This window comes from Eucalyptus grandis, chromosome 4 (genome assembly GCF_016545825.1).
Source record: "Eucalyptus grandis isolate ANBG69807.140 chromosome 4, ASM1654582v1, whole genome shotgun sequence".
Taxonomy (NCBI): domain Eukaryota; kingdom Viridiplantae; phylum Streptophyta; class Magnoliopsida; order Myrtales; family Myrtaceae; genus Eucalyptus; species Eucalyptus grandis.
This window is the reverse complement of record NC_052615.1, coordinates 14,140,202-14,148,296: the sequence shown is the minus strand read 5'-3', so window position 1 is coordinate 14,148,296 and position 8,095 is coordinate 14,140,202. Positions and strand designations below refer to the sequence as shown.

Here is an 8,095-nt window from a genome sequence, read left to right as displayed (position 1 = left end):
GCACTAGGATGAATAAGTCATTTGTCCAACTCTTGCATCTGTACCTTTGTTGACACCCAGAATTTTCGTTGACATTTTAAATAAATAATTTGCAAAAAAAAAAAAAAATTGTTTGAAATGAAAAGATAAAAATAATAGAAATAAGAAAAACGGAAAAAAGAAAAAAAAAGAGAGAAATAAAGAAAAAGGAGAGAAAAGAAAGAAAAAAAATAGAAAAGGAAGGAGGGGGCCATTCGATTGGGGGCCATTTGACAAGATTCTCTCTCTCTAAAATTTTCGTGCGGGGATCTCTCTCTGGTGATTGATTCTCGCTCTCTCCCGCGCTCGCTCGAAGAAAAGAAAACTCTCGGGTGCTCTCTCCCTCGGGATTCGGCTCTCTGGATTTTCTCTCCCTCTCTCCGTAACTGCTCGATGGAGCTTCCATGGCAGATCTCGAAACCCTAGCCTCGGGAAATCTCAGTAGAGATCCACCATTCCTCGGGGGAAAATCTCTGCCTCGCGCACCTGCTACCAGAGGAAGCTTCCGCCCCTGTCTCCAGCGTTTCTCCGTCGAGCGAGTCGAAGGTTAGGGTTTTCTCTCATTAGCAAGCAAGGATCGGAGATTGAAGGCCGGCAGTCGAGGATTGCGAGAGGAGTTCAGTTTCGTTCTCGTTCTACCAGTTCTCACTCGGCAAATCCCTCTTTTTCTCTCAATCGCTCTCTCTTTGGAGTTCGATCGGTGACTCTCTCGATCGGGGATTTTTTCGCCGGATCTGACGCGTTCTTTAGAGGATTTCTCGGATTTCCGGCGGAAACTAGAGAAATGGTTTCTCCCTCTTGATCACTCTCTCGACGGGGTCTCGAATCTCCGGCGGAAACCAGAGAACCGGTCTCTCCCTCTCAATCGCTCTCGGTTCCGGTGTTTCTGAGACTTTTTTTCGACGGATTTCTCTATCGGTTTGGGGCAAGGATCGGCGACAGTCGCGATGACGACGATGCTTAACCGATCTTCTCTCTGGATTGGGCTCACTGGATCGGGGTTCAAATCCACGCCAAGTCTGGAGGTTTCGGTTCATCTCCAAGGACAAAACTCCGAAACCCCTCAGCAACAGCGGCTCTTTGTTTCTGGCTCGATCAGGTTCTCTCTCTCGATCACTCTTTCTCTTTCGATTTTGTACTTGTATCCACTTTGTAGCTCCGAATTTGAATGCCTTCATTAGCTTCTTTCGCCAAGTCACTTTAACTTGTGTGTCGTTCATGCTAATTGCCGTGTTCGTGATGTTCTGTTTGGTGCCATTTACTCCATAACCTGGAAATGTCCTCCACTTGTTTGATAAAATTCCTAAACTAGATCAGTGTGTGTTTCGATTCAAATTCTGATTGAGAGCTTCCCTTTGCTTGATCAATACATTAGTTTTGTTGTATAGACTTTACTTGTATTTCGTTTCCTTTCATTTCAGAACTTAGTAGCTAGCCGTTTTAGGATTTGTTATTGAAATTCTCGGATTAGATACATATCTAGTGCAAAGCAAGCTGAGCAAGCAGGACAAGCACAAGAAGAAAGTTGATTTGTTTTAATAAAAATTGGTCCCCTGCTGCTGCTGTGTTCATTTTTTAGAGTTCCTTGTTCACAATATTGAATGTGTTCTCTGCCAAAAAGTTGTGAATTCATTGGTGCACTTCAATCTGGATTGCTGTCTAGCATTTTCCCCCTTGATGAGTTTGTAGCTGTCGGTAGACCGGTATGAGTTGTGCCCGAAGTTCACCTTAGTGGAGAAACATTTCCTCAGCAGCAAATGATTTTATATCAGGAAAGGATTTTATATCTTTGGTGCATGTTGGACGATTTGTGAATCTGGCATCTAATGCTTACATTCAGCTTTTGCTAGGGCCAGCAACAACAATGCTATTTGAGTTTGTCAAAGAAATGCCTAAACATGTAACTGAATGGAGGCTGGATTTCGCTTCTCTTTTAGGCGTATTTTTTTTACATGGGTTATCATTCAACTATTCCCTGTTGTCTTGACAGATCTGGTTTATGAGAAAGAGTAGAAGCTAAGGATTATGATGAAAATGCATGGGCTTAGTGATAGACCATTTTGGCTGATTTCCTATGCTTGTTTTCTCTCCTTATCTTCAATCTACATGCTGAATCTGATTATCTTATCTTCTTTGAATTTGATTTGCCTTAATCTGCAAATTCGTATACCTAATATGTCACTTTCTGTTTTGGCTAAAATGAGGTGTTAGATAAATTTTTTTTGACTTTGAGCCCTTCTAGACATATAAAATACACTTCTAGAGCTTCAATTTGATATGTTGCACGCCCTGAACGGACGTCATTCGGTCATTGAAAAACACCTACAAAGTCTGTTGATTCTGCAGTAACTTTTTTTAGAATGATTTGCTGTTCTAACTTACTGCGATTTTCTGTTTTAACTGGAATGAGCTGGTAGATGATGGTAGATGATGTTATTAGGACTTTAATGTCTTCTGGAGATTTGTAATAGACTTCACGAACTTTGCATAGACATATTATATGTGCGATTTGACTATCTTTGCCTTGCCTAATAAATGTTACCATATTAATGTTTGATTTTGGAAATTCAGAGGATAGATTAGACTGATTTTCATTCGTGCTATGATTTCTATGATGATTTTTTGATGAAGTTGTCTGCATGAAACTTGTGCCTCATTGTCTTCTTGACATTTGAAATACGTGTTACAAGTTTCGCATTAATGCATGGCATATCATATTTGAATCTCGTTTGATGTGAATATCATGCATCCATTTGGCTAATTGCAATTGAAATTTGTCAAGCATGACATTCTTAGCTCTAAGTCACTTTGCAATGTTAATGACTTGTGTGACTTCTTTGCATTCTGATTTAGGGTTAAATGTTTACCCAAACCTTTTTCGCATTCAATCTTATGTCATGTGCAAGTTTCACATTTTTGTGCATTGTCTAGATGGTCTTACGAACCATTAAACGTACATTGTATTTTGTTTTGTTTATGGTTGATATGCGTGATTTCACAAATATCAATTTTTGACCATCAATTAGATCTTGATTGGACTTGAACCCTATTGGGAAGTCTTAAGATTCATCTTAATCTTTCAGATGATGTTAATTTTGCATCATTTACATATCATTTGGTTTAGAAATTTGTTTCTTTCATTTGTATGCACCTATTCACATGTTTCTTAGATTAGGTTTAGATTAGGACTTTGAAGATAGAGAATGTGTGAAGATGGTGGAGGTCGATGTCCACTTCGACCATTATTATGTAATATTCGTTTCTCTCCCGACATATGTCTCGAGTTTCTTGTGTTGTATAAAACCCGACGAGTTGTGGGTTTTCCCTTTTTCCCTCATTTTTCTTAATTGTGTTTTCTCTTTTATTTTTTTAGGATTGCATGATTAGGTTTATTGCTTTTCTTGCTTGTTTACTTTATATCTTGCAATTTCAATTTTATTCATTGTTTTCCTTTCATTTCTTAGGAATAGAATAGAATGAAAGTAATCCACCACATATGACCACTTAGTATGAAATTGATGATCCCGAAAATGTAAAAAGAGACGCATGGACATGTTAGAATAACATAACATACTGTTTAGGTACGGAAAGGGCACTAATAGCTATATTAACGTAACCCAAGTCCCTGAACCTAGATATTTAGTTATGTAGGAATCAAGGGAACACTCCCAATCCTCGATTGGATTTCTAGCCGACCCCCAAAATGAGGCTAGTGGCAACTCTTGTATATTTTTTAGGTTATTAAATACCTAGATTGTATAAATAAATCCGCTGTCGCACGGGGTACGAGCTTGGGAGAGCTCGCAATCTCTTGAGGAAACTCTCGTGATCAAAGTACCCCTAAACCTGACCTTTCCCACCTTGGACTTTTCGAGGGGCGGTGAGATTGGGTTGCGACAACCTTTAGCTCCTTTAACTCTGATAGCGCCATACAGTAAGGAGCCTTAGAAATTGGCTCCATCCTAAGGGCCAACTCAATCCTGAACTCTATCTCTCTTTCTAGAGGCAAACCAAGCAACTCCTTAGGCAAAATGTTAGAAAATTCCCGCACTACAACGATGTCCTCTATCTTTGACTCAACTGATGTGTCAACCACGATTGCCAAATAATCTTGGCAACCCGTACCCAACAATTGGGTTGCCTCAAGTGACGAAATTAAAGTAATCGAGAGTCCTCCTCGATTTTCAACAAACTTGAAACTTCTACCTGCTAACGAATTAAACTGAATCGCTTTATGATAACAATCCATGGTAACCCGTTGCTTGGTGAGCCAATTCATACCAATAATAACATCGAAATCAAACATCACCAACACAATCAAATCTTTTCTTTCCTCTTGATCATCAATTACTAATTTGTAACCAGGACACCTTATCGCAAATAACACTTTATCCTTTAATGGGGTGGATATACTAATGATTGCTTCCCACTAACTTAACGTATTCCTCAATAATAAATAAATGTGTGGCTCCAGGATCAAATAAAACATAAGCAACATGGTCGTTCAACAAGACCGTATTTGTAACTAGGGGTGAGCGATTCTAGGTTCTGGTTCAGTTCCATTTGAAACCTGGAACTTACCATCGAGTATAGGTTCCTCATTTTTGGAACCTGGAATCTACCCGTTAGAACCAAGAACCTGGAACCTATCATGTTATAAGTTCTAGGGTCAGTTCTAGGTTCCAATAGGTTCTTTTTATTTTAATTTTTTTCATTTTCAGATTTGAACTATTACGTGCACGCATACTCTACGGTAACTTCACACATCTTAGCAAACCTACCAGTGCCAAGAATTTGGACATACACAATTAAAACCAATAAGAAGTTTCAAAAGAGGAAAGGAGATGCTTGATTAACTATAATTATTGTGCTCACATATGTCAATATATATGCACTAAAGCTTAAATCGTCATATAATTCTAGATGACATTGTCCACATACAAAAAAGGGTACAGTAGAATGAAAATGCAAATCCAAGCATTTTACAAAGTAACAAATAGCACTACCAGCAAATTGGTCATGACCCATCAAAAAAATAAATTGCCCATAAAATAATGGTCTTGAAATCTCTACTGTTGCTAACATTAAAATCACATGGCAAACATTTAGGAAGAGAATATGAAAACTAGCCGGTACCTTATTTTTCCTTCGTTCTTGTGGAAAAAGAAACACAAAAAGGGAGGGCAGCGTAGGCGAGGCTGGTGCAGTGAGACGGTGAGACACTCGGGCGTGTCGGGTTGTCGAGCTGTGGTGCTAGTGTGGCAACGACGTGATGTTCGGCATGCAGAGGTGTTGCAATAGGGGCGCCGGCGATAGAGGCGACTTGTTGTGGCATTGGGCAGAGCGTAGGTTGCTGGTGGAGCGACGTCGGCAGGGCTATGCGGAGACGGGGCAGATTTTCAGACGGAGAGCAACGTAGGCGAGGGTTGTTGGGCATCAGAGTAGAGGCGGAGGAGTGCAGTGGCTTGGTGATTGGTTCTGGTGACGCGAAAGGGTGCTCGTGTGGAGGTCCGGCAAAGGGAAGCAATAGACTAGTAGCGGCGGTGGCTGGCGGCTAGGTTGCCCGTGGTGAAGCTTGGCACGAAGACGCGGTGTGGTGCTCGTAGACGAGCGCAACACCGCGTTACGGCTGGCGTAGCAGAGCCCTTGAGTGGTTGCGGGGCGAAACGCGACGAAGATGAACAATCTCTCTACTTCTATACTTTTCTACGTTTTCCTTTTTTTCCCTTTGCTCTCACGTCTCTCTCTCATGTCACTTTCTCTCCTGCAGTTGTCTTCTTTTGCTGACCTCCCCTTTTTCTCAAGAAATTTTCCTTCATTTTCTTTTATTGTTTTTCCTCAGTAGGTTTTCTTCAATTTTTGTGTTTCTCAAGAACTTTTCCTGCCGTAACCAGTTCCGTAACAGTTTCGTTCTGATTGGAACCGGAACCGGAATTGGAACTCCCGATTCCCAGAAAAAGGAACCAAGAACCGAAACCAGTCCCTTTAGAACCGGGAAGCGAACTAGACCCTCCGATTCGGTTCTCCGGTTCTCGGTTCTACTCGGGAACGGCGCTCACCCCTACTTATAACCACGTTCTACGAGTTCTTTGCCTCCTTTCGAGTGACAACATACACTCTTCCTTGCACTGGAGGCCTACTCAAAATGCCTTGCTGCGTGTTTTGCAACGCACTCCTTGCTGGCTGTCCTATTTGCGACAGTGGAGCCTGCGCTCCCATGGGCCTATGCGGGCAGTTCTTCACTTTATGGCCGTGCTGGCCACATCCATAGCAAGCTCCCGTTCTAGCAGGACACAAGGCTGATCCATGTTTCCTTCCATATGCACGCGCCATTCAAGTTGGTTGCCAACTTTCCAATTCTACCCTTTCGGTTGGAAGTGATGGGATACTTTCCTCCTATCATTGGCCTCTTCCCAAATTGATTATTATCTCTGCTGGGCACAAATCGCGAACTAGATGCAACTACCCACTCATTCAGATTCCTCTCAATCAGCTGGACCCTCTCATACAATTTGTCATAGTCCTTGAGATTAAGCGGCACTAGTGGGTCCTTAATCTCTGGCTTCGGGCCATCTCTGAACCTTCTAATTCTGTCCACCGGGTCCTTAATTAACCTCAGTGCGTACTTTCACAACTCGATAAACTTCGCCTCATACTAATCTACAGTCATCTGGTTCTGGCAGAGACGCTGGAACTCCACCATCTTCTGTTCTCGAGTACAGTTTGAGAAATATTTCCCGTAAAACACTTCAATGAAGGCATCCTACTCCAGGACCATACTCTCAAGAAACACTCTTTCTTCAGTGGCCTCCCACCATGTGCTTGCGTTACCCTGCAATTGATATATGACCAGCGTCACCTTGTCCTCCTCTAAGTATCTTAGTAGTGCAAAAGCCTTCTCCAACTCTCGGACCCAAAGGGTTGCAGCCTTGGGGTCACTTGCTCTAGTAAACTTTAAAGGCTTTAGCCTCAAAAGCTGCTCCACTAGCTTGTGCATAGGCCGCTCACCATTCCCATTTTCAGGTAGGACTTCAGCTGGTGTAGTAGAGGCAGCAACAGCATTGGCTGTAGTAGCAGAGGCAGCGGTGGTGACGGCTTGATTCTAAGCTTACTGCCCAACCACGTTCCCCAAGATCTCTAGGGCTTGCAGGATCCTGTCAACCCTAGGATCAATTGGTGCCCTCCCTCTAGCACCCGCCTGCGTTGGCGTCTCCCTCTAGCACTAGCCTGTCTTGGTGCCCTTCCTTCGGCACTTGTCAGAGCCTCTATGGCCCTTCTCTAAGGGGTTCTTTGCTTAGGATAGCTCATCTCACAGGGTCCTTACGGAAACCTACTTTCCAATTCTAACAAGGAAGTAGAAACCTGAGCAACCCACACCAAACAATCAATCAATCACAAGCATAAGTATAAGGAAAAACTATTTTTCCTATCTAACTACCCCAAAACCCATTGCACCTTATCACTCCAAACTTTGACCAGGCTCTGATACTACTTAAATGGGGAAGTCATGCCCTGAACCCCGAGCGTGCAAACATCTCTCGGTAGTCGATTGAATTGCGACGTCCCAGGACGCGTCGTCGACCTTTTTTTTTTTTTTTTATCTTTTGATTAAACGCATGCAAAAGCAACTCAAATAAACACCTAGTCAATCAACAAAACTGGAATAGTAAAATAGAACAGACAATTTCCCAAAAGCGGTGAGTTATTTATCAACTTGTTAACCTAAGGAGTGTAACATGTACAAGCCTACGTTAAAAGTTAACTCTTACGTGACCTATTAGCAAAAAGGGTCAAAAAGGTCAAGGTTAACTTTTAGCTTCACTAGCTCCAGGCATCAGTCCTAGTATTCAGGTGCAAATTCAGGCACATGGTCAGAGGGGAACGCCTCCATAGGCTCATCCGAATTGGAATATGGATTCAAAATGACACCATCAGAGATGTCGATATCCATGGGGTCCCATACTTGCCTTCCCATGTTCCTAGATGGCGGTCCATTAAAACCCTGAAGTGGACCAATTTGATCGCCATTTGCCTCCCTAATAAACCACGCCTTGAAATTATGACGCACTACATGAAC

At 42.3% G+C, this 8,095-nt stretch overlaps 1 long non-coding RNA gene across 1 annotated transcript; it reads left to right on the top strand.

Moving 5' to 3' along the window:
• The first annotated feature begins 288 nt into the window (after positions 1-288).
• On the top strand, positions 289-5,844 carry LOC120292811. The gene is made up of 2 exons (XR_005550420.1): positions 289-1,117; positions 5,185-5,844. It is a non-coding gene; the product is annotated as an uncharacterized LOC120292811 (long non-coding RNA).
• The last annotated feature ends 2,251 nt before the right edge of the window (positions 5,845-8,095 follow it).